The sequence below is a fragment of the Arachis hypogaea genome, chromosome 13 (assembly GCF_003086295.3).
Source record: "Arachis hypogaea cultivar Tifrunner chromosome 13, arahy.Tifrunner.gnm2.J5K5, whole genome shotgun sequence".
NCBI classification, from domain to species: Eukaryota; Viridiplantae; Streptophyta; class Magnoliopsida; order Fabales; family Fabaceae; genus Arachis; species Arachis hypogaea.
Genome location: NC_092048.1, coordinates 85477395 through 85492522, shown reverse-complemented (window position 1 = coordinate 85492522; position 15128 = coordinate 85477395). Strand labels below are relative to the sequence as shown.

General features: G+C 40.6%; 1 non-coding gene across 1 annotated transcript; it reads right to left on the bottom strand.

Annotated features, from left to right (window-relative positions):
* Window positions 1–1310: 1310 nt before the first annotated feature.
* On the bottom strand, window positions 1311–1414 carry LOC112739439 (small nucleolar RNA R71). Its single transcript, XR_003170375.1, has one exon. It is a non-coding gene; the product is annotated as a small nucleolar RNA R71 (small nucleolar RNA).
* Window positions 1415–15128: the final 13714 nt, after the last annotated feature.

Here is a 15128-nt window from a genome sequence, read left to right as displayed (position 1 = left end):
GAGTGCATTGATTGAGGAAGAGATGAAAATGAACTTGATCCGGAGAATTGCAACATCTCCTAAGCCCAATGAACTCCCCATCTCTAATCTCATCCATTCTCTTTAATTTCTGCGATTTACTTTTATGAGCAAATCCCCCATTCCCATTTACAATTCTGTAATTTATTTTCAGTCATTTACTTCCAGTCCTTTAATTCTAGCATTTACTTTTCTGTTATTTACATTTCCGCCATTTTATTTTCTACAACTCTCAACCCAAATTCTGGATTCGCTCAACTAGAACATTCTTCTAATTAAAGTTGCTTGATCAATCAATCCCTGTGGGATTCGACCTCACTCTATTGTGAGTTTTTACTTGACGACAACTTCGGTACACTTGCCGAAGGGAGATTTGTTGAGAGACAAGTTTTCCGTGCATCAAGTTTATGGCGCCGTTGCCGGGGATTGATTGTGCATCAACAATGATTAGATTGGAAGATCACTAGATTGAGCATTTTATTTTGTGTATTTCATTTTCTGTTTGATTGATTTACTTTTTGTTTTAGTTAAACTTCTTCCCTTCTCCATCTACTCTTTTGTTTTTCTTTGTTATTTTCAATTCTGTTTGCTAACCCACTAACTGTTTGATATATTGCATCACCCACAACTAACATCAATTCTGACATAAATACTGTCTGCACCTATCTTCTCTACTTGTACTTGTTGGTTGTATGACAGGGAGAAGAAGTGGGGCTTCAACTTCCTTTGATTCTGAACCAGAGAGAACCTTCCTTAGACTAAGGAGGGAGGCAAGAGGAAAATGAGTAGTTGGTGCTGAAGAAGAGGAGGAACAGTTTGAGGAATACTTTGAACCAAACATGGAAGAAAACATGGAAAATCATCATGAAGAAGAGACTCACAACCATGGCAGAGGAGGTGGAGCAAATCATGCTGGGGAGGATAGGAGAGTTTTGGGCTCTTACATTAATCCAAACCCAGGAAATTGTGGAAGTAGCATCCAAAAGCCAACAATCCATGCCAACAATTTTGAACTTAAACCACAGCTCATCACCCTTGTTCAGAATAACTGTTCGTTTGGAGGAGGTGTTCAAGAAGATCCCAACCAACATTTGACCACCTTCCTGAGAATATGTGACACAGTGAAATCTAATGGTGTTCATCCTGATGCCTATAGATTGCTCTTATTTCCCTTCTCACTCAGAGACAAGGCAGCCAAGTGGCTGGAATCCTTCCCAAGGGAGAGCTTGAGAAATTGGGAGGATGTGGTGAACAAATTCTTAGCAAGATTCTACCCTCCTCAACGAATCAATAGGCTGAGAGCTGAGGTTCAAACCTTCAGGCAACAGGATGGTGAGACTTTGTATGAAGCATGGGAGAGGTTCAAAGACTTAACAAGGAGGTGTCCACCTGACATGTTCAACGAATGGGTCCAGCTGCACATTTTCTATGAAGGGCTCTCTTATGAGTCAAAGAAGGCAGTAGACCATTCATCTGGAGGGTCTTTGAACAAGAAGAAGACCATTGAGGAAGCTATAGATGTTATTGAAACAGTAGCAGAAAACGACTATTTCTATGCTTCCGAAAGAGGGAACACAAGAGGAGTGATAGAGCTAAACAATGTAGATGCTCTGTTGGCCCAAAACAAGCTCATTACTCAGCAGCTGGCTGACCTCACCAAGAAGATGGAGATGAACCAAGTAGCAGCAATCTCCACTTCATCAACAACACAAGAAGGAGTAAACCAAGAAGCAGAAGGGAGTCAGGAGCAAGCCAACTACATTGGGAATTCACCAAGGAAAAACTATGATCCATACTCCAAGACTTACAACCCTGGATGGAGAAATCACTCGAACTTTGGGTGGGGAAGTGAGCAAGATCAAAACCAAGACCAGAGACGTTACAACTCCAACAACAATGCAGCTCACCAACAATTCACCCAGAGGACATCTCAACACCCCCACAACAACACTTCTCCACATACTTATCAAAACCAAAACAGCACATCTGTTCCGAACCACTCATCAATTGATGACAAGCTCTCTAAGATTAAAACATTCATTGAAGGAATATGCAGAGACATTCAAGACAATAAAGCATTCAGAGAGGAAGTGCAGTCAAACATGCAGAATCAAAATGCTGCCATCACAAAACTGGAGACACAAATCAGCTATCTTTTTAAGCAGCTTCCGAACCACAATTTTTGCTATGATACCCATTCAAGCAAAAGAAAGGAGTGTCAAGCTATCATACTTAGGAGTGGGAAGGAACTGAAGGAACATCCCCAAAAACCACTAGAAGAAAGCTCAATTGAAAAGGAAGAGGAGCAAGATGGAATGCAACCCCCCACGCCAAGTTTGCAGAAAGAGAAAAGGATACCCCAACTCAACATCTCAAGAGGTCCATACCCCCAGCTATTGAAGAAAAAGGAAGATGACAACTAGTTCTTGAGATTTTTGGAAATCTTCAAGAAGCTACAAATCAACATACCATTTGCTGAAGCCATAGAACAAATGCCACTTTATGCCAAGTTTTTGAAGGAGCTAATGACTAAGAAAAGAAGCTGGAAGAACAATGAGACTGTGATACTAACTGAAGAGTGCAGTGCTATCATTCAGCATAAACTACCTCAGAAACTGAAGGATCCTGGGAGTTTTCAGATCCCTTGCATTATAGGAGAAATCACAGTAGAAAAGGCTCTTTGTGACTTAGGGGCCAGCATCAATTTGATGTCAGTAGCTATGATGAGAAAGATGAAAATTGAGGAGGCTAAACCAACAAAAATGGCTCTACAACTGGCAGACCGATCGTTCAAATTCCCTCACGGGATAGTGGAGGATTTGCTAGTAAAAGTAGGAGATTTCATATTCCCAGCAGATTTTGTGGTGCTGGACATGCAGGAAGACGCTAAAACCTCCATCATTTTGGGAAGGCCATTCTTGGCTACTGCTGGAGCTGTCATTGATGTTCAAAAGGGTGACCTCACCCTTAGATTACACAATGAAAAGATGACATTTAATGTGTTCAAGGCCATGAGTTATCCACCGGAACAATTGGGGGAATGCATGAGGTTAGATGCACTTGAGGATGAAGTGCAGGAGAATTTTGAAGAAGATGAACCTGAAGAGAACGAGAGATTGGTGGAGGAAGAATCTGAATCAAGTGAAGAGGTAGCTACAACAGAAACACATATACCAGATGCACCAAAAGAAGAGAGCGAAAAATCAGAAGCACCCAAACTTGAACTCAAAGCACTGCCACCCACTCTCAAATATGCATATCTAGAAAAAATTGAAAACTACCCAGTGATCATAAATTTATCCCTCAGTCAAGATCAAGAGGACGAGCTACTCAAGGTGCTGCGGGAGCATAAGGATGCCATTGGATGGACCCTTGCTGACTTGAAGGGAATCAGTTCAGCCATATGTATGCATAAAATACTGTTGGAAGATGATGCCAAGCCATCCATTCAATCCCAAAGAAGGCTGAACCCAATCATGAAGGAAGTGGTACAGAAAGAGGTTATGAAGCTTTGGCAAGGAGGAGTCATATACTCAATTTCGGACAGCCCTTGGGTTAGCCCCATACATGTCGTACCGAAGAAGGGAGGGATCACTGTGGTTACCAATGAGAAGAACGAGCTCATACCTACAAGGACCGTCACAGGATGGCGGATGTGCATAGACTACAGGAAGCTCAATGAGGCTACACGAAAAGACCATTTTCCCCTTCCATTCATGGATCAGATGTTGGAAAGACTTGCAGGGCACGCTTATTATTGTTTTCTCGATGATTATTCAGGATACAACCAAATAGTGGTTGATCCAAGAGACCAAGAGAAAACCTCATTTACCTGTCCGTATGGAGTGTTTGCCTATAGGCGCATGCCATTTGGGTTGTGTAATGCCCCTGTAACTTTCCAACGCTGCATGCTTTCTATCTTTTCAGATATGATAGAAAAATTCATTGAAGTTTTTATCGATGATTTCTCGGTATTCGGAGAATCTTTTCCTAGTTGCCTACATCACCTCGCCTTGGTATTGAAAAGGTGCCAAGAGACCAATTTGGTCTTGAACTGGGAAAAATGCCACTTCATGGTGACAGGGGAATAGTCCTTGGTCACAAAGTCTCTCGCCAAGGCATTGAGGTTGATAGAGCTAAAGTGGAACTTATTGAAAAACTACCCCCACCCAGTGATGTCAAGGCAATTAGAAGTTTTTTAGGGCATGCTGGTTTTTACAGAAGATTTATTAAAGATTTTTCAAAGATAGCCAAGCCCTTAAGCAATCTCCTTGTGTCTGATACACCATTCATCTTTGATGAAACCTGCATGCTAGCATTTACACATTTGAAAAAGAGGTTATCCTCTGCTCCTATCATTTCCCCACCTGATTGGAACTTACCATTTGAATTGATGTGCGATGCATCTGATTTTGCAGTTGGGGCAGTGTTAGGACAAAGGAAAGATAACCTAGTTCGTGTGATATACTATGCTAGCAAAGTCCTTAATGAAACTCAAAGAAATTATACCACTACTGAAAAGGAATTGCTAGCAATAGTTTTTGCATTTGACAAATTTAGATCATACCTCATTGGTGCTAAAGTGATCGTTTTTACAGATCACACAGCACTTAAATATTTGTTTGCCAAGCAAGAATCGAAGCCAAGACTAATAAGGTGGATCTTACTGTTGCAGGAATTCGATATTGAAATCAGAGACAAGAAGGGAGTGGAGAACAAGGTGGCTGATCACTTATCTAGAATCCCTCATGATCAAGGTGGAGAAAATGATACAAGTGTTAACGAGCTCTTCCCTGATGAGCAGTTGATGACAGTTCATAAAGCACCATGGTTCGCAGATATTGCAAATTTCAAGGCAACTGGAGCATTACCCCCAGGGATCAATAAGCATCAAAAGAGGAAGCTCATGAATGATGCAAAATACTTTGTCTGGGACGAGCCATATCTCTTCAAGAAATGTTCAGATGGAATTCTTAGAAGATGTGTCTCGGAAGAGGAAGGGAGAGAAGTTTTGTGGAACTGTCACGGTTCATGCTATGGCAGGCACTTTGGAGGGGACAGAACTGCAGCAAAGGTGTTACAAAGCGGATTCTTTTGGCCCACTCTTTTCAAGGATTACAAAGAGCTAGTAAAAAGTTGCAATGAATGCCAAAGATCTGAAAACCTACCCAAAAGAAACGCCATGCCACAAAATTTCATCTTGGAACTTGAACTGTTTGATGTGTGGGGAATTGATTTCATGGGACTATTCCCAACCTCATATGCAAACAATTACATCCTGGTAGCAGTAGATTATGTTTCCAAGTGGGTAGAGGCTATTGCAACCCCAACTAATGATAACAAGGTAGTCATGAACTTTCTCAGGAAGAATATCTTCAGCCGGTTTGGAGTCCCAAGAGCCCTCATCAGTGATGGAGGGAGCCACTTTTGTAACAAACCACTGGAAGCTCTCCTCTTACGATATGGGGTAAAACACAAAGTAGCCACATCTTACCATCCTCAAACAAGTGGGCAAACTGAGATATCCAACAGAGAGCTGAAGAGGATCCTGGAAAAGACTGTGGGCGCATCTAGAAAGGATTGGTTGAAGAAGTTGGATGATGCTCTGTGGGCATACAGAACAGCATTCAAAACCCCACTTGGAATGTCTCCATATCAATTAGTCTATGGGAAAGCTTGTCATTTACCACTGGAGCTGGAACATAAAGCTCTTTGGGCTATCAAGATACTAAATTTTGACAGCATTGCTGCTGGTGCAAAAAGAATCTTGTAGCTGCAAGAGATGGAGGAATTCAGGTCACAAGCCTATGAAAACACTAAGATGTATAAAGAGAAGGCAAAAAACAACATGACATGTACTTGGCACCCAGGAGTTTCGAAAAAGGGCAGCAAGTACTCCTTTACAATTCTAAATTAAGGCTGTTCCCAGGGAAACTCAAGTCAAGGTGGTCCGGACCTTTCTTGGTTACAAAAGTGTCACCATATGGCCATATCGAAATCACGGATGAAGGTTCAAAGAGGACTTTTACAGTGAATGGACAAAGACTCAAGCATTATCTGGGCAACATGGGGGAAGACCCCAGAGTAAAGTACCATCTCAAATAATTAAGAACTCATCGAGCTAGCGACGATAAAAGAGCACTCTGTTGGGAGGCAACCCAACCTCAGGTAGTTTCAATTTCATCCTTATTTCAATAAAAGTCACAAGTGGTTTCCCCTGTATTGAAAGGAGCTAAGTTTGGTGTTCCACACCAGAACAATCCAAGAGTGATGGTGTAATTCTAAGTTTGGTGTTCCACTAAAGGACATTGGTTAGAATTACATCCCACTCCCAAAAGAACATTGCTAGCTCCATCCAACCAAGAGAAACCACTTAGATGTAGTTAGACTATAGATGATCATTGCTTTGTTGATAATAAGATATGAGGGTCACTGCATATATGCAATATTGTGTACTGGGCAAAGAACTAAGTTTGGTGTTCACACACCAAACTGAGTTCAAGAGGCACAAGCATACATATAAGCTAACTATGTCTCAAGTGCTTTGGGAACAAGCAACTTCCAGTGACCTTGTAGGAATCTTATAAGGAAATGGTGCACTTTCACCCAAAGAAGCGAGGCAACAAAAACAAGGAGGACAAGCAAGGAAAATAGCGTGGACACCCACAATAGTAAAAGGTGGTGGAGTTCCTTCTTTGTTCCATCTTTCTCTGTGTTTTAAATAAGGAAGATCTTGTATGAAATAGAACTTGCTTCCATGATATGTTTAAACCTTTTTCAAATCAAGTTTTTGGTATTGAAGAGAGTCTATGTGCACTGGTCTTTATGTCACTGCATCATTCCCTTATCTACTTGTAAGTTTGTCCCTTTTTATCAAATGAAGAAGAGAATGTTTATGTTTTTAAAAGACCAGGGTAGAGTTCATATTGTGGAAGTGCATTCATGAATCTTTGGGGTAGTCATAAGTTAGCTAAGTTGGTTCAACCACAAGGCTAGGAGGACAACTATCTATCCTGAATACTTTGCTTTGGATACACTCATGAGACTAAGTTAATAACAAGATCCTAATAAGAGAAAAGGGAAAGAACAATGGAAGTGAAAAATAAAAGAAAAAGAGTAAGCAATAAGGCTAGGCATCAATGGTTTTAAGCTTGAGGCAAGTGTCTGTGGTGCTCCTGTGTGAGGGATCTACTTGGATGAATAAGCTCTTAGGGGTGCCTTATCACTTGATAACTTGGGTTAACTAACTCGGGATTATCAGCTGAAAGTCCACTATCAAGAGTAACCCTCACTACAGAGCATTTAGTAACCCAAAGAGGTGCTGGACACCAAGGTCTCAAGAAAAGAAAATAAATAAACTAAATGCCTGTAGTGTGTATGTATGGGTGATAGGCTTGAAGGAGTAAGTCCTTAGGGGTGTCTCAACACCTAGCACCTTGAACCAACTGGTTCGGGAGTGTTGGCTGAAAGCTTATCTTAAAGAGTTGCCCCCTTACAGAGCACATAGCCTAAATAACACAAACAACCCTTGTAATAACAATAAAAGGATCAATGAATAAAAGTCTCATGGGATATGAACAAAGTGGGTGTTTTAGGACAGGATAAAGGTCTGAAAGCCAGTAATGGAATGAACCTAAGTTGCTATGCATGAAACCACCATAAAATCAGTAATATGACTTCCATAAGGATGACTCATTCCTCTGGATATTTATTTCATCATTCACTTGTTCCAGTACTTGCTTAGGGACAAGCAAGCTTTAAGTTTGGCGTTGTGATGCCAGGGCATTTTGGCCAGTTTCACTGACCTTTTCTTTACTGTTTTAGGATAGTTTCATGCATTTCTTAGGGAAATAAGCTAGTTTTGGGTAAATATTCAGTTATGCCTTGACTCAAGCATACATTGTACATTTTACATGATTTCATGAGGATTTTGCATAAGTTTAGTGACAAATATTATGTTGCATTACTCATGACTTGGACTAGAGCTTTGATGCACTTTGTTGCTTGATTTCAGGGCCAAAAAGGAGCAAGAAAAGGGGAGGTAACTTGCAAAGATTAATGAGAAAAGTGATTGCCAATAACACTCTCAAAAAGCCATCAATGCCCACGATAGAGAGTCACGTTAACCAAGCTAACGTGAACTCTAACGTGGAGAAAAGAAGTTGAGCCAACGTTAGTGACACTCAACATTGTCACTAACGTTGGCACTTACTCATAAGTGGCCACGTTAGAAGCCACGTTAACCTAGTTAACGTGGCCTCTAACATTAAGGGGGAGGGAGAGAAGCCAACGTAAGTGACACTCAACATTGTCACTAACGTTGGCCTATGGTGCTAAGTACCACGTTAACTCCCACGTTAACTTGGTTAACGTGGGAACTAACGTAGAGGATGAAGAGTTGTCGACAATGTTAGTGACACTCAATATTGTCACTAACGTTGAAGCAACCACACAACCCCCAAGAGTCACGTTAACTTCCACGTTAACTTGGTTAACGTGGAAGCTAACGATGAGAAATGAAGGATGAGCCAACGTTAGTGACACTCAACATTGTCACTAACGTTGGGATGGCTAAAAGATGGCCACGTTAGAAGCCACGTTAACCTAGTTAACGTGGACTCTAACGTGAGACCTAGGGGCACATTGGAACGTTAGTGACAATGTTGAATGTCACTAACGTTCTCGAAGGATGGCAAAGGCCACGTTAGGGAAATGCATGTGGTATAATCAGTGACCATACTTGGTTTGGGAAATGCATGTGGTATAATCAGTGACCATACTTCATCTCTTCTCATGAGCAATTAACCAAGGAATTGGCTATTGTTCAAGATTTGAGAGATTGAATTGCAAGGAATTGTAATTCAATCACTTAAGATTGCCAAGGAGATCAATGAGTGCATTGATTGAGGAAGAGATGAAAATGAACTTGATCCGGAGAATTGCAACATCTCCTAAGCCCAATGAACTCCCCATCTCTAATCTCACCCATTCTCTTTAATTTCTGCGATTTACTTTTATGAGCAAATCCCCCATTCCCATTTACAATTCTGCAATTTATTTTCAGTCATTTACTTCCAGTCCTTTAATTCTAGCATTTACTTTTTTGTTATTTACATTCCCTCTATTTTATTTTCTGCAACTCTCAACCCAAATTCTGGATTCGCTCAACTAGAACATTCTTTTAATTAAAGTTGCTTGATCAATCAATCCCTGTGGGATTCGACCTCACTCTATTGTGAGTTTTTACTTGACGACAACTTCGGTACACTTGCCGAAGGGAGATTTGTTGAGAGACAAGTTTTCCGTGCATCAATACTACTATTACAAGAATTTGATTTAGAAATTAAGGATAGGAGTGGTAACCAGAATTTAGTCACAGACCATTTGAGTCGCGTTGAGCACATTACAGATGACCCCACTCCTATAGCTGATAGTTTCCCATTTGATAACCTGCAAGCAGTATCCGAGGTAGTCCCCTGGTATGACCCTGTAGCTAATTATCTAGTTAGCCGCACTTTTCCTCCAAACTTTTCTAAGCATCAAAGAGACAAGCTAAAAAGTGAGTCTAAATATTATATATGGGATGACCCATATTTATGGAGATGTGGCGCTGACCAGATAATTAGACGGTGTGTGCCTCAATCAGAATTCCAGTCCATCTTAGAGGCCTGTCACTCATCTGAGAGTGGAGGACATTTTGGCCCTCAAAGAACAGCTAGAAAAATCTTAGACTGTGGATTCTGGTGGCCTACTCTTTTTAGAGACGCTACTGAATTTTGTAGATCTTGTTTTCCATGCAAAAAATTTGGTAATATATCCAAGAGGGATGAGATGCCTCAACAAATTATGCTTTTCTGTGAAATTTTTGATGTTTGGGGCATTGACTTTATGGGTCCATTTCCAAATTCTAATGGTTATTTTTATATATTGTTAGCTGTGGATTACATTTCCAAATGGGTGGAAGCAATTCCTACCCGCACTGATGATGCTAACACTGTTGTTTCCTTTGTGAGAAACCACATTATTTGTCTCTTTGGATCACCACGAGCAATCGTGAGCGATCAAGGCACTCATTTTTGTAACAGGAGACTAACAGGATTAATGAAGAAGCATGGAATAATTCATAAGGTTGCAACAGCCTACCATCCTCAGACTAATGGGCAAGCCGAGGTGTCAAACAGAGAGATAAAGCGTATCTTGTAGAAGATCGTCAAACCTCATAGAAGAGACTGGAGCACCAGGCTACAAGATGCACTCTGGGCATACAGAACAGCATACAAAACACCCATTGGGATGAGTCCTTTCTGCTTAGTTTTTGGAAAAGCTTGTCATCTCCCTGTTGAAGTAGAGCACAAAGCCTTTTGGGCAATAAAGGAGTGCAACATGGGAATTGAGAAAGCCGGAGCTGAAAGAAAGTTGCAACTGCAAGAACTGGAAAGCCTTCGCCTAGAAGCTTATGAGAACTCAAGACTATACAAGGAGAAGATGAAGTCTGTACATGATCAGCACATCAAGAGAAAAGAGTTCCAACCTGGGGACTTAGTCCTCCTTTACAAATCTCAACTGAGGCTCATGCCAGGCAAGTTGAGATCAAGATGGGAAGGTCCATACAGAGTAGAGAAGGCCAAACCATACGGAGTTTATCACCTAAGCCATCCTTCAAGCTTTGAACTTATCAAAGTTAATGGACATTGTTTGAAGCTATACCATGGAGACAGGATGCAAAAAAACAAGGAGCTCGAGATCTTCCTCTTGGAAGATCCCCACATAGCCGAAGACTGAGCTAGTGGAGCGTCCAACTTACGGACGTTAAAGCAAAGTGCTAGGTGGGAGACAACCCACCATGGTATGATCATTCTTTTCTTTATTTTTAGTTTTCCTATTCCATAACTCTTCTCTTTGTTAGTACAATTCATGCATCTGCATTTACATATTTTCAAAAAAAAAAAATTTCACCCGACGCGACCGCCTCATTGACGCGTCCGCGTCGCAGGAGATGGGAGGAAATAATATAACAAACAGAGAGTCACGCAGGAGTGTGGCTGGAGGCGTGCCCGTTGCACAAATTGCCCCACGCGACCGCGTCGCTGACGCGTTCGCATCACTTGGGAACATTGGCCTCCCACGCGACCGCGTCACTCACGCGGCCACGTGCCCTGGAATTCGACGTGAAAAGGGTGCACGATCGAAAGTTGTGCTAGAGTGGTGCTGGATTGGTGCTGAACGCACAATCCTCCCCACGCAGCCGCGTGACCGACGCGACCGCGTCATATCCTTCTCATGACCACTCACGCGATCACATGTTCCACGCGATCGCGTCACCAAATATTTGGCGATTAATGATTTTGAACAGAGAGTTGTGCGAGTGCGAGGCTGTCCTCGCGCCAGTGGCATAAAACGGCTCACGCGACCGCGTCAATCAGTATCAGCGCAAGTCGCGCGACCGCGTGCCCCACGCGACTGCGTCGATTGCGCCGCGCAGCTTCCCTGCATTGCCACTTATCTTATCTTTCTCTTCCCCAAATCCTATTTTTCCTTTTTCCCTCCTTATTTCTTCTTTCTCCCTTCTTCCTTCTTTCTCACTTTCTACTCTCTCTCTCACCCCCATTAACAAGGTTTTCTTTTCTTTTTTCCCCCCTTATTTTTCTATTATTCTTTTTATTTTTATATGTTATCTTCTTTTCTTTTCTTTTCTTTTTACTTTCATTATTCATATTTTCTTTTTCTTTCTTTTTCCTTTTTACTTGGTGTTAGAAATTTATTTGAGTCATTATTTCTCATTATATGCTTGTGGATTGTTGCAAATTTGTTTGGCAATTATATATTACTTTTTAAAGGGTTGCTTGCATGTTCAATTTAATACTTTCTATACCTTAATTATCATGCATGCTATGTGTTTGTGAAAAAGCCCATATGGCATTATGCACTTTTCTATGTTACTCTACTATTCAATGCTTGCATTTCACAAAACCCTTTTTATATTTTATTACTTAAACATAATTGTTATTACAAACAAATTGTTAGTTTGAAAGACTTGGTAACCTAACTTGGACATTGAATGCTTGATCTATGCTCCTCATGCCTTTGCCTACATGCCAATAAACCTCTTGCATTTAATTGTCCTCATATGCACTTGCTATATTTCCATTGATGAACTTTTCACATGTAGTCATGACCATGTGTTAACGACATCCTCTTTACCGTGCATTGATTATCACTCCTACAACCCTCTTCCTTGCTCTTTTTCTTTGAATTTAATTTACTTTCTCTTCCTTTTTTCAGAATGGCCACCAAGAAAGGAAAGGAGAAGGCTACTCCCAAACAACCAGCAAGAAGAGGAACAAAGAGAGCATTAGTGGCAGAGCCCTCTTCAACTACAGTCAAGCCCTCAACAAAAAGGATTAAGAGGATTATAAAGGTTGATGATAAGGAGAGAGCCTTCCCATCAAAGGACACTGCGCGATTTCCCAATCGCTACTGTGAGCAGATGTTCCCTATCCTGGCAGAACGGAGTTACAACAACGAATACCTTCTTATCCTCCCGCCCAATATTGCTACTTTTGTTGAGCCGCAAATTGAACGAAGACAATGGGTTTCCTATAGAGACCGCCGAGGTAGGTCAATCTTTCTTGGGTAGTCGAGTTCTACTCCAACTTCCACCTGCCAACCCTGCAGTCTGTCTTTGTCCGTCAGAAGCAAGTCCCCATTGCAGAAGAGGCCATTCAAAAAGCTCTAGGTCTTCCCCCTATTCCAGAAGGTTTGGACGCCTTTCAAGAAGCCGCACTCAAGCGCCGGATGTACCAATTTGACTGGGACGCCGTTCTCAGAGTTATCACACTACTTGGCAGCCGTTGGATCTACAGATACCATCGTACCCGCCCTAAGGGAATATCAACTTCAGCACTTACCTTGGAGGCTCGCGTATGGGCACAGATCATGTCCCATTACGTCTTTCCGAGCACTCACGAGTCCTCCTTCACTGCGGACATGGCCATTCTACTATGGTGCATTCTTACAGGCCAACCTCTGAACCTACCAAGACACATCCAGAATGCCATGGGACACGTACAAATTGCGGGCAACTTACCTTTTCCCGCCTTGGTCTCAGATCTTGTCTCCGCAGCTGGAGTCTCCTACAGAGCTGGGGACACCAAAGCCATGCTTCCACGAGATGATCAGTATGTCCCTAACGGAAAATACATCAGACCTCCACCAGCCGCCACAAGCCATCTTACTGAACCGGTTGAAGATATTCCTTCTTCAACACCACAAGCACCTACCACAGACCAACTGCTCTATCAGATACTCGAAAGGTTGGATCGGCAGGAACACAAAGCTAAGATGAGAGAGCGACGTAACAAATGCCGATTTACATACCTCAAGGAGCTGATCATGGGAAAATTTAAGGACTCAGACACTCCGGACTCCACTTCCTTTACTAGCAAAGGGAGCCATGATGGTCTCGACTGTGGAGATACTGCTACCAGTGCACCCCAGTTCCTTACAGATGGCACCGAGGACGGTGCAAAGCCTTAAGTGTGGGGAGGTCGGTCAGTACCTAACTCCCAGAGGTAATTTCTCTTCCCTACACACCAATAAATTAGGATATTTAGTTAGTTTTTCTTTTGTAGAATAGGATAAATTGCATAGTAATAGATTAGTTGCATGCATGTTCTACTTTATTGAAAAGACAATAAGTTTCTTCTAAGACTCTATTTTTGGAACAAAATTTCACTAATTTTAATTAAAATTTTTATGTTAAATTTGCTTGAGGTTGTATTTGGAACATGATTTTTAAGCTAAAGAACACACAACCTGTGAGATTTGAGCCTTTACGCATGGTTACATTATTTAACCATAATTATTTTATTCTTGTGTGTTTACTTCTCTATAATTGTAATCTATATTTTGTTTCATCCTATATGTCCAATGTTTATTATATTTATATGTTTGCATATGATTGAGGCCATTAATTGTTTAGCTCACTTATCCAAATTAAGCCTACCCTTTCGATTACCTTTGTTAGTTACTTTGAGCCTTTATATCCCATTTGTTCTATATTTTACCACATTACTAGCCTTAAGTGGAAAAACAATTATATTCCCCAAACTGAATCTTTGGTTAGCTTAAGATAGAATTGTGTGTGATAATTAAGTATGGGAAATTGTGGGAACAAAAGATAATAAGGGAATGTGTCATGATAATATAATGGAAATTTGGATACCTACTCATGTGAAACTATAAGAATTAAAAATCTATGTGCATTGATAAGCTATGTTTATTTTTATGCTTATATTGAAAAAAAAAAAATAAAAGTTAAGAATTCAAAGATCAATGCATGTATGATAAAATTAAAATAAAAGTTGATACATGAGTATGGAATGTGAAAGGGAAATTCTGGGTAGCTAGGTATGAATTCTAAAGTTATATAGAATATATATATATAGGTTATGTTAAAGCTTGGGATAATTAAAGATTCAGTCTATAAGCTCACTTAGCCATATATGTATCCTTACCATTACCTTGGCCCCATTACAACCTTGAAAAGACTTCATGATATTTGCATTGATATATTAAATGTTGTTGATTGGTTAGGAGAAGAACAAAAATTAGACAGCATGATTAGAGAAGGATAGAGTGATTACCCTATACACTAGAGAGACTAGAGTATACATATATCATCAGTGAGGGTTCAATGCTTGAAATTCTATGTTCCCTGCTTTCATGAGCTATCTTCTTGCATTTTTATCTGTTCTTGCTGTATGAGAATTGAATTAGTGGAATTTGATTTGTAATTGTTTTGAAGAGCCTATTTACTTTTGATCAAGTGGACAAGAATCATATAGTTGTATTTACATATATAGGTTGCATTGCATTGCATTGCATGAGTTTTTACATGTTCCTACTCATTTGTTTTATCTCCTTCAACTAAGCATGAGGACATGCTAATGTTTAAGTGTGGGGAGGTTGATAAACCACTATTTTATGGTTTATAATGTGTTTAATTGTGTGGTTTTATCATGATTTTTACCCACTTATTCATATGATTAGCATGCATTTATATTTCCTTCCTAAAATTATTACATGATTAAAAAACTTGCTCCCTAGAG